Below are 12,378 nucleotides of genomic sequence, written 5' to 3'. Positions count from 1 at the left end.
CCAAGCTAACCCCAACTCTTCAACTATAATGTATTCAATTAGAACGATTTGACTCTGGTGGACCCAGAAGTTAATGAACCTAGCATTGGTGTTTCAGACTAAAGGGCCCAAGCCCCTCCTGCTGCTGGGTGATCTAATTCTCTCCGTTTCAAATATATTAGCCTTGGGGAATCACAGCAGGCACACCATCTGTACTGGCTGCTTTGGACTTCTCCACTGCTATGATACGACCAGCAGGATGCCTAGTTCACATAGCACTTCCCAGGGAGCTGGCTGCTTCATGGGGACAACCAGAAGTGGAGGTATAGGAGGCTCACCTCGTCATTTCTTCTCAAACATGCATACAAATCCCACATGGATCTTGTTAAAATGCAAATTCTGATTTCGGTAGGTCTAGGGTAGGTCCCAAGATGCTGCCTTTCTAACAAGCTAACAGGTGGTGCCAATGCTGCTGGTCCGTGGACCACCCTTTGAGTAGCAAGAAACTAGATCACTGGTTCTCAAAACCAATTACACATTAGAGCCCCCTAAGGTGCTTCTAATTAGGGGAGACCTAGGTGCAGGGAGTTATAAAAGCTCCCCAGCTGATTCTAATGAACAGTCAGAGTTGAAAAATACTACTTTGGAGGCTGAAGCAGCAGCAGGAATTGGGTGGCCAGTTGCATGAATCCCTGGCCAGATAGAGGAAGTGAGGTGGCCACAGGAAGGTGGGGCTCCTGGCTTGTAAGCATCTTCCTTCTTTGTGCTTCCTGCCTCTCCTTGCTGTCACTTGCGTTTTCTCTCTCTTTTATTTTCCCCCTACCAATCCTTCCACTTCCCAAATCCTCATCTCAAAAAGAAAAAAGCTGAACAAACTGAAAATCAACAACTCTTCCTAGATCCCTCAGAAAACTGAGGTCACAAGGCAACCATCACCCTGAAAATTGGAGAGACAAGAAAATACAGAGAATCACAACCTACCAGCAGCACAAGTCCACAGCCGGAGCCAGTACCAGTGGGAACGCTTCAATGTAAGTGACAAATTGCTGGAGGCTCAGGGTGGACTAGCTTGAGAGTTAAAAATTCCAAGGGTGGGGGTGGGAATGGGGGTGGAGATGGGGGTACTTCTAGGGGACCTCTACTCTTTTGTTTATTTCCTGAAGCCGCATCAGATTCTCAGGGTGAAGACTAGAGAAAAGTCCCCTTATACTTCCAGCAAGTAGAGGGGAAAAGAACGCGTGGCTTCTAGGAAATAAGTCTTTCTGAAAAAGATGTTGGAATTAGTAAACAACCTTAAAATTGAGCAAGTAGGCAACTAACACACAATCAGTGATGAGTTATTATATGCTAGATGCTGGGGATTGAGGATAAAACTGGCTCCCTCTTCTCCAGGAGCTGGTGTTCTAGTGGGAAATGCATATGTGCATACAACTGAAATCGCACAACCCAGATTGGGACTTGAACCCGCAGTCTTTTAATTGACATCACACACCTGGTCTCAGGACTTGATGAAGCTCAGGTTCTTTATGTCTCATCCCAGAAAGAATTCAGTGAGAGATAAAGTGATAGGTAAGAAGTGGATTTATTTAGAGAGATACACATGCCGTAGAGAGAATGCAGTCCATCTCAAAAGGTGAGAACGGCCTTGGGAGAAAAACATTCCACAGACAGAGCATGGGCCATCTCAGAGGGCGAGAGCCCCTGAAATATGTGGTGGTTAATTTTTATGGGCTGGGTAATTTCATAGGCTAATGAGTGGGAGGATTATTCCAACTATTTTGGATAAAGGGTGGGGATTTCCCGGAATTGGGCCACTGCCCAATTTTTGGCCTTTTATGATAAGCCTCAGAGCTGTCATTTAGCATGCTAACGTATTAAACAAGTGTATAATGAGGCTTAAGGTCTACTAGAAGTGGAATCTTCCACCATCTTGGACCTAGTTTGTTCTAATCAGTCTTTGTCATATCCTCAATGGCTATGTCATTCTTTTAAAGGTTGTGCCCTGCCCCCTTCCCTTCTGTTTCACAATGATGCCAGAGATTGATAGTTGCTGCCCCTTACATCTTATCTCTGCTTCTTCCATAGTAATAGAACTCTCCTTTTTAGCTGAGCACATGCTCCCTAGAATAAAGTTTATATTTCCCAGCCTCTCGTGCAAGGTAGGTGTGGTCATATGACAAAGTACTGGCCAGTGGGGTGTAGTGTCCTTACATCAAGCAGATGTCTAAGCCCTCACCCCCGTAACTGTGAATATGACCTCATTTGGAAAAAAGGGTTTTGCAAAGGTAATTAAGTTAAGGATCTGGCTGTGAGCTCTCCCTGGGTATGAGGGGCAGCGGCTCTCCATCTCCCCTTTTCTCTTATCTACTGGCTGGAAAGCAGATATAATAGCTGGATCAAAGTAGACATGTTAGACAATGAGGTGGAAGGCTCAACCGATAGCCTGGGTTCCTGATGACTGTAGAGTCACCATAGTGTTACCGAATTAAGTCTTATGGACCCTGCTCAGGCCCTAGCCCGAGAGCTGAGGCTCTCTGCCTTGGCGGGGGAGAGTTGTTTTTCCTTTCGTGTTCGAGCAGCCAAACAACGACGGAAGCTGAGATCAACACAACGACGGAAGCTGAGATCAACACGGCACAAGCTTTATTCCGTGACCAAAGAATGGAGAAACGGGAACTAAGTTCAGATCAACTTCTCACCCCTCTGGTGAGAGGGATTTCATTTTAAAGAGTAAAGGGAGGAAGAGTGAGGCTAATGATGGGGAAGCATATGAATTAGTTTACCGGGAAAGGCTTTTTCCAAGGGAGTGGGGTGCCACCACCTTTTTATTCTTTTTCGGTCCTTAATGTCCGGTCATGGTCGCTGGTAGGTATGTCATTTAATATGCTAATATAGTAAAAATCAAGGTGTAATGAGACTCAGGGTCTGTTAGAGGTCAGATTCGTTGCCATTTTAGTCCCAGCTGGTTCCACCTGGTTTTTTGTCTGTAGCTTCCCTTCTTATCTCTGGACCCTTTTACTTGAAGATTTATGTTAACTCCTGCCCACGGTGGGAGTTGGCAGGTTTTGAGCAAGGACACTCCTGCTAAAGGTGAGGGTTGGGGGGTTGTGAGCAAATACCTGAAGCAGCTCCGGTAACGACAGCAGCCGACATTTACGTAAACTAAGAGAAAAATAGATTTCTAATTTGGTGAAGCCTTTGTGACTTTTGGATTTCTGTCTCTTGTAGCAGAACCTTTTACTAACAAATATACCAACTAACCACGATAAATCTGCTTCTTTTTAGGCCTCTCATAAATATTCAAAATACAAAGCAATATATTTGGCAAGTTCTATTTCACTTAGAATAAAATATAGACTCCTTTAAATGGTCAGAAAGGCCCGGTGTGATCTGACCCCTGTCTACTTGTCCAATCTCATACCACTCTTCTCTGGCCTGGCACAGGGTATACTGCAGCGTTACGCCTGTGTTCCTTCATAACACATATACCTTGTGAGGACCTATTATGGGCTACGTGTGCAGTGGGCACACAGCAGCAGACCTAGCCCTGACAGCCAACTTTTTTTCTATTTTGCTTATAAGCTAATTTATTTTCCAACTCAGAGCCTTGACCCATGCTGTTCCCTCAGTCTAGGGCAGGGCTGTCCAATAGCACCTCCTGCATGATGGAAATGTTCTTATCTGTGTTGTCCGATATGATAACCACTAGCCACAAGTATTGAATACTTGAAATGTGGCTGGTATGTCTGAGAATATAAATTGTTAATTTTACTTAATTTTAGATTAATTTATGTTTAAACAGCCACACGTGACTAGCAGCTGCCCGGATGGACAGTACAGGTCTCGACCACTCTACTCCCTGGGACACATAACTTACTCCTTGAGGTGGTTTTAGAACGTGGTCACTGATTCTTTGACACACCTCTAACTGAGAGATGGGGTCTATATCCCCTCTCTTTGAATCTGGTTGGGCTTGTGACTATATGACAAGTAATTTTAATGTGACTTCTGAGGCTAGGTAAGAAGAAACCTTGCAGCTTCTGCCCTGGTCTCTTTAAGGTCATGGTCCTAGGACACTTGCTTTCAGGAAGCTCCATCACAGAACCTAGTCACCATCCTATGAGAAGCCAAAGCCACATAAAGAGGCCACATGTAGCTGCTTCATCCTTTGAGTCATCCCAGCCTAGGCACCATAGTAGTTTCCTGTGGCTGCCATAATGAATTACCACCAACTTGGGGGCTTAAAACAACAGAAATCCACTCCCTTGCAGTTCTGAAATCTGCCAGAAATCTGAAATCAAGGTGTCGGCAGGTGTTGCCACGCTCTGAGTCTCTAAGAGAGAATCTGTTCCATTCCTCTCCCCTAATTTCTGGTGGTATCTGACAATCCTTGCCATTCCCTGGCTTGTTGACACATCAGCCCAATCTCTGCCTCCACCTTCACATCACTTTCCCCCATGTTTCTCCTCTTCTCAGTTCTCTCCTTTCTCTTAAAGGACAACAGTTATTGGCTTTAGGGCCCACCTTACACCCAGGATGATAGCATTTCAAGATCCTTAACTGTGATTACACCTTCAAAGACCCTTTTTCCAAATAAGGCCAAATTCACAGGTACTGGGGATTAGGACTTGACATATCTCTCTGGGAACCACTATTCAGCCCAATACAGCCCCAGCCATGTGCATGAGGTGGCCTAGAGATGATTCCAGCCCCCAGTTGTTTGAGTTACTGCCAGACACTCACATTTTCCTGGCTCAGACCCTAAACATTGTAGAGCAGACATAAGCCACAATCACCATGACTTGTTTGAAATCCTGACCTATAGAACTTCTGAGCATAATAAAATGGTATTCTAAGTCACTGAGTTTGGGATGGTTTATCCCACAGTAATAGATAACTGGAAATTCCTGTTCATCTTTTAAGGGCCTGATCAAGTAACATTTCTTCCAAGAGGCCTCCTTAGATACCTCCTCCAAGTCTAAATTACATTCCCCTCTTTACTTTTCCTTTCTGGCACATAGCACAATTTATAGTTATAAATTTCATTCGGTGTTTTTCCTTTTTTTTGATTTTTTAATTTTTGGCTGCATTGGGCCTTCGTTGCTGTGCGCAGGCTTTCTCTAGTTGCGGCGAGCAGGGGCTGCTCTTCATTGTGGTGCATGGGCTCTAGGCACGTGGGCTTCAGTAATTGTGGCACGTGGGCTTAGTAGTTGTGGCTTGCAGGCTCTAGAGCGCAGGCTCCGTAGTTGTGGCTCACGGGCTTTGTTGCTCCGCGGCATGTGGGATCTTCTGGGACCAGGGCTTGAACCCGTGTCCCCTACATTGGCAGGCAGATTTTTAACCACTGCACCAAAAGGGAAGTCCTGTTTTTCCTTTTTAAATGTCTCCCCCACTAGACCTAAGTTCCATGAGGCCAAGGACCATGTTTGTTTCATTCAACACTACGTCCTCTGTGTGTACCAGGCACACAGTAAATGCCCAACCAATACCTGCCAAATGAATCAAATTCTGAGCTTTCTGTGACTGAATCTACAACTGATGTTTCTTTGTCATCTGAACTGAGGCAGCTCTAGGAAGACATTATTTATTTAGCCTTTTTGCTCTCAGCAGATGAAATAAGCCAGCATGCAGCAAGTGGGAAGCAAAATGTTCATTTTCCAAGGCTCAAACCTCAGTTCTTGCCATTACGGTTCTTTGCATTTGAATAATTGCTGTGGTTTTTAATTGTGGTGAAAACAAATGAACAAAAGACAAAGCTGGTCAGACAGCCAGGCTTTGAGAGACATCTTTAATTATTTTAAGAAGCATCTGTAAGTTCACAAATGAACCTAAAATTGTCCTTGTATGTGAGTGTGAATCTCATGATACATTCTTCCATGAAATGAAAGCTTAATGACAAATCACAAAGCATAGGCTCTCCCTGGCATCTTTGCCATCACCCGTCTTGTTCTAGAAAGTGCATGGGTACAAATTCTGCTGTTACTTTTCTTGGAACAGAAACAAAAATAGGACTTGGAACAGGAAAAAAAAAAAAACCAGAAAGAAAAAGCAAAATGTACCAAATAATACCAAGAATGGTCAGCTAAAACTTGTAAGCAGCTGTACAAATGAGCGTAGGGATAGAGCCTAAAATAAGTCAGGAGGTAGTAAGAATCTTAAAAACTGAGTATAAGCAGTTGGCGCTCACCTTTGTCACTCTCACACAGGTCACTGGTGATTGGGAGGATTCCTGACTCTCCCAGATGCATCCATCTTTCCCACTGTAGGAATTTTAACACGATCTGCAAGACCCTACATGATAATGTTCTGTGTTTTCTCAGGTTCTGTATTTGTCTATTTGGCATCCATTAATCACAGCACCAAACTAAAGCTCAAAGTTGTTTACCCTTCGCTGTGATCTGGAGCCCACGCTCTGAACCACCTCCTTGTCTAACTCTCACACACCAAGCCAATGTTTCCCCCGCCCTAAATCACCCCAGGGCCAGTGACCACCTCTATAGCCAGAGCCCGCCTACATTACTCAAACTAGCCACGCCTCTGCTGTTTCCTCTGCCTTTGCTGTGGAAACCCCATTCAAGGCTCTGGCAGGGAGGCTTTCCCCTCACTCCAGTTCTGCCTTGTGACCGAACCCGGTTCTTCCCGGTGTGGCCCTGTGTGGCGTGGCATGCACCATCCCCCCAGGAACTGTAAGCAATAAATTTGTCTTTCAATGGCATTAGCATTTCCACGTCATCACTCGGTCACCTACATAAATTGAAATCCCGTGGGTACAACTGAGACTGATCAGCCCTGGGGCCTTTTACAGTCGCTGTTTCCTCTGCCGGGAGCCCTCTTCCCCTGTGTCCACATGGCTCCTCTAACACTACATTGAAGTCTCTGCTCAGACATCATGACATCCAAGCAAGGCTTCCCTGAGCACGCATCTAGCTAGCATGCCGACCCCTCCCAACTCTAGCTGTCTATCCTTTTTTTGTTTTGTTTTGTTTTTTTGTTTTTTGTCTTTTTAATTAATTTATTTATTTATTTTTGGCTGTGTTGGGTCTTCATTGCTGCACGCGGGCTATCTCCAGTTGTGGTGAGCGGGGTCTACTCTTTGGTGCAGTGCATGGGCTTCTCATTGCAGTGGCTTCTGTTTGTGGAGCACAGGCTCTAGGCACGTGGGCTTCAGTAGTTGTGGCACACAGGCTCAGTAGTTGTGGCTCACGGGCCTAGTTGCTCCGCGGCATGTGGGATCTTCCCAGACCAGGGCTCGAACCCGTGTCCCCTGCATTGGAAGGTGGATTCTTAACCACTGTGCCACTAGGGAAGTCCACCCCCCTCCTTTTTTTTTTTTTTTGGCTGCGCCGGGTCTTCGTTAGGGCTCACGGGCTCTTCATTGCAGGCTTCTCTCTAGTTGTAGCACGTGGGCATGTGGGATCTTAGTTCTCAGATTCTGTATTTGTCTATTTGGCATCCATTAGTCCCTTGGACTTGGAACAGAAAAGTTCCAAGATCCCCTGACCAGGGATCAAACCTGTGTCCCCTGTATTGGAAGGTGGATTCTTAACCACTGGACCACCAGGGAAGTCCCTAGATGTCTATCCTTTTGTCCTACTTTATTTTTGCTAATAGCTCTCATCACCACCTGACTCGTTTATTTTGTGTGTTCCCTCACTCTGCACCACATAGAACTTAAGTTTTACTAGAGCAAGGCACAGATTTTTGTTTTGTTAACAGCGAAGTTCCTACCACATAGAACAGTGCCTGGCACACAGAGGGTGTAAAATATTTCCTAAATGATGAAATTTTATTTTTCCAGAGCAGCTGGCCTGTTAATGAGTACATGAATGGCCGAAATCTCCTTCAGATTTATAACTCTCTTTGGGCCCGGAGATCCGTGAGAAACCAGTGCTCTGGATCAATAAGACATGAATTTCTAAAACAGAGTAAGTGGTTCAAAAACATACCCTGGGTAATCGCAGGATAAAATCCCAAGCAAGCTGGTTTGTGGAATTAATACTGCGGGTTAGGACAAGTGAGCAATTACCATTCCGGAATCATCTGGCCCTCTGCCATTCCTCTGAAAATGTGCCTGGCAATGGGTTATGGGCTCTGTAACTCCGAGGGGATAAGGAAAATACTTTCCTTTATCATTTAGGAATAGCATCATGCCCTCTCATGAGGTTGAAGCAGGGACTAGGAAGCATCTTAGCAAGGGTTGGCCCAGACACCCTTCAGTGTGTGCTGTGTGCTTTCCCTCCAGAAGGAGCCTAAATGACTGTGAACGCAGCTCACCAGTTGTACAACTCAGCTCGACACTGGTTCACACTTGATACTGGCAGCCTTTTCTCCCAATGAGCACAAACCCTGCAAACACATTTCAGAGGAAAGCTGCATATCACACGGTGCTTATAATGATGTATCTCAAAAAGATCTGTCTACCATGCAGGTAAAGAAAAGTCTAGCAATGGCGACCAAAACTATAGAGGCTTAAAACAAGGGAGGGGAGGTGGAGGGAAGAGAGGAAGGAAGGAATTTCTGCTCTCTGAAAGACAGGAGAACTTACATTCTCACTGGTATGCCCCATTGCCTCTGTGAAAAACGTCCCCCAAATAACTTTGATGCAAGCTGATATGGAGGCTGATCCACTATTGACCTTAAGATGTTTCCTTTACCTAACCCAGATGCTATCATTTAGAACTAAAACTAGATCAGTTTTTCTCTAGTCTCAGAGGTTAAAGACATTATGAGATTATTGAAATGAAGAAAGTTAAAGAAAGGAGAATCAGAGAATAAGAATTTGTAAGTCTCCTTTTCCGGTAAGCGGCCTGAGGTTACCTCTAAAAATGGTTCGCTATTCACTTGACCCAGAAAATCCCACAAAATCATGCAAGCCAAGAGGTTCAAATCTTCATGTTCACTTTAAGAACACTTGTGAAACTGCCCAGGCCATTAAGGGTATGCATATCTGAAAAGCCACCAAGTATCTGAAGGATGTCACTTTAAAGAAGCAATGTGTGCTGTTCTGTCGTTACAATGGTGGGGTTGGTAGGGGTGCCCAGGCCAAACAGTGGGGCTGGACGCAGGGTCGGTGGCCCAAAAAGAGTGCTGAATTGTTACTGCACATGCTCAAAAATGCACAGAGTAATGCTGAACTTAAGGGCTTAGATGTAGATTCTCTGGTCATTGAGCACATCCAGGTGAATAAAGCCCCCAAGATGCGGCGCAGGACTTACAGAGCTCGTGGTCGGATCAACCCATACATGAGCTCTCCCTGCCACATTGAGATGCTCCTTACTGAAAAAGAGCAGATTGTTACTAAACCAGAAGAGGAGGTTGCCCAGAAGAAAAAGATATCCCAGAAGAAACTGAAGAAACAAAACCTTATGGCCCGGGAATAAATGCTGCAAAAATAAATGCAAATAAAAGTAAAAAAAAGAAAAAGAATTCGTAAGTCTCTCAGACTGTCAGGGGACAGAGGTCTGACAGGCAGGGCTAACCAAGCTCTCGTCTGCATGGATCCAGATAAAGTTGGGCCATGGCCACGCTGTTGTTTACATGCCATCTGTGGCTCCTCTGTAACCATCGCGTTAACTGTTTGCAGCAGAGATGGTCTGCAAAGCTGAAAACATTGAATATCTAGCCCTTTACAGAAAAAGTTCACTTATCTTCGGTAGCTATTAAAGGAGCAGCGTGACTTGCCAGGCTATCGTGATCTTCCTGAAATATTTCTGAGGACTGTGTGACGCCCTTCACTTTGAGTCCCTCTTTATCAAGCAACGTTCTGAATGTAATTGGACTTCTGGAGTATGTTTCTCTATTAAAGAAAGAGGATGTGCAGACTTGCTACACGGATTGCCAAGCATCCTGGACAGTTGTATTTCTCACTATAAACTACTAAACTGGGCTTCTGCCACAGTCTCTCATAAATTCTCATGGTACGCCAGTTTTCAGGGAGTTAGCATCCCTTTATATTAGGTCCAGACCTGCAGGGCTGGAAGACTGTGCTCTGGACCTGAGGTGACCCCTCGGAGTCCGAGCCCCACGCTCTGACCTCACACAGCAATCACACTCACATCCCTTAGCGTATCAGGGAAGAATTTGAGCCAGGAATAGGTTTGGTATTTGTGAACTTCAATTTCTAGGCCTCTTACCTTTTACATTTTTTTTTGGCTGTATTGAAGTAATTACATGAATACAATTTTTAAAATCAAATAGAAATAAAGGATTAAAACAAAAATAATAGTCACCTCCCCAAGGTCCTCCTGATCTCCAATTCCCACTACCCAGAAGAACAGTTTTCAAATCTTCTCATTGTATTTTTTCATATTTGCCTTCATAATTCTAAATAACACACTAAATCATGCTCTTTGCAGGACAGTCATATCAATAATGGGTTCCCCCCCCCCTTTTTTTAAACAATCCCTTGGAGTTGTCCTACTCTGTGACCTGCACTGACTGATCTCTCGGCTGCTGTACAACTGTAACCCTGCAGCTTCCGTTCAGCATTGTTTGGGGGCTTCCTACAGCCTCCTGTTTGAGTTTCCCATTGTCTAGACCCTGTATCTTTTCACTCTGAGTTGGTGGAGCACATCCTTCTGTTGCTTCATGAGAAAGAATGAATAGAAGATAAAATTTTTGTTGCCTTGCCTGTTTGAAAAAGTCTTCATTATACTCTCATATGTGGCTGGTAGTTTGTCAGGGTATGAAATTCCAGGTGACAATCCTGTCCTCTCAGAAGCTGTAGGCATTTGCCCATTGTCCTCTAACTTCCTGTGTCTCCGTGCCATTCTAATTCCTGATCTTTTGTATGCTTTTGAGGGCTTCTCTTTCGCTCAGGTGTCCTGAAATTTTGTCACAATTTACGTTGGTGTGGATCTTTTTTTAATTCATTGAGCTGGGCAGTTAGTGGTCCTTTTAAATCTAGAGGTCCATACGCCTCAGTTTGGGAAATTTTCTTTTCCTTTTTCATAATTTCCTGTCCTTTTTTTTTCGATTCTTTTTCTGGAGGCCCTCTTGATTGAAAATTTGTGCTCTCTTGATCAATCTTGTAACAGTTTTGTCTCATATTTTCTACCTCCTTGTCTTTTTGTTCAGCTGTCTGAAACATTTCCTCTATTGTATTTTTGATACAATACTTGTCACCTTCTAGTGACATTCTTATTTCTGCTAGCATGTTTTTAATTCTAAAAACCTTATTCTTGGGCTTCCCTGGTGGCGCAGTGGTTAAGAATCCACCTGCCAATGCAGGGGACACGGGTTCGAGCCCTGGTCTGGGAAGATCCCACGTGCAGCAGAGCAACTAAGCCCGTGTGCCACAACTACTGAGTCTGCGCTCTACAGCCTGCAGGCTACAACTACTAAGCCCATGTGCCACAATTACTGAAGCCCACGCGCCTAGAGCCCACGCAATGCAACGAAGAGCAGCCCCCACTCACCGCAACTGGAGAAAGCCGGTGCACAGCAACGAAGACCCAATGCAGCCAAAAATATATAGATAAAGAAAGAAAGAAAAGAAAAGAAATCAACTCCTTTTAAAAATAAAAAAAATAAAAACCTTATTCTCTGAATTAAAAAAAAATTTTTATGACATTTTGTGGTTTCAGCAATGGAGTATCTTCTCAGATCCCTTTGAGGGTTTTAATTATAAATTTTTTAACGTTTTCTTCTGTTCCCTGCATTGTGTGCTTTCTTTGGTTCCTTTTTCTCCCTTTGTTTTAGTCTCTGTTTCATAGTGGAAGTTCCCTCAATCTGGTCATCCATTGCTGGAAACTCGAACTTAAGAGTGAGGTACCTACTTGTTCTTATCTTTTGATAATAAAGGAAGATGATCCAGAAGTACCTTCCCACCAAAACAATTAGAAAACTGGGGAAAAAAAAAAAGGAAAAAACTACTTCCAGACTTTGGACAACAGGCAGCACAGAACTGTGATCCCTGTCGAAAGGGGAAGAAGTGGGGTAAGCCTCACTACCATCTTGGTTTTCTGCCTAGAGACAATGCCCAGACTGTGGGACAGGAAGGAGAAACCTAAACAGAGACTGGAGTCTGGAGAGGTCAAGGTGGCTAAAATTTTCAGGGCAGAGTACTTAAAAGGCAGGAATTACACAGACATCCAGAAATCTGCATAGGGTCTCTCTTGATAGGCTGAGCACCCATCTGCTTATGCATATGGTGAAATTCCACTAGACGACAATGGGAAAGAATAATTGAAATAGAGCTATGAGATAAATCTCAGATCTCACAGGGCTGAAATCCTTTCAAGTACCCAGCACAGTGGAGAGGTCTCATTGAATACCTACCTGGAGCATTCAGTAGAGATCCCAAAAGGACCCTGACTTAAAAGTGGGGCTAAATTGGCTTTAGGATAATGGTTACTCTAGAACTCCCTTAAAAGGGCAAAAAAACAAATTTCAAAAGGA

General features: G+C 44.2%; 1 pseudogene; it reads left to right on the top strand.

The window, feature by feature from the left end:
- Positions 1-8,804: 8,804 nt before the first annotated feature.
- Positions 8,805-9,365, top strand: LOC133089770 (large ribosomal subunit protein uL22-like; annotated as a pseudogene).
- Positions 9,366-12,378: the final 3,013 nt, after the last annotated feature.

This window comes from Eubalaena glacialis, chromosome 4 (assembly GCF_028564815.1).
Source record: "Eubalaena glacialis isolate mEubGla1 chromosome 4, mEubGla1.1.hap2.+ XY, whole genome shotgun sequence".
In the NCBI taxonomy this organism is placed as follows: Eukaryota; Metazoa; Chordata; class Mammalia; order Artiodactyla; family Balaenidae; genus Eubalaena; species Eubalaena glacialis.
Note: the sequence above shows the minus strand (reverse complement) of the source record. Positions and strands in the feature narration are given on the sequence as shown.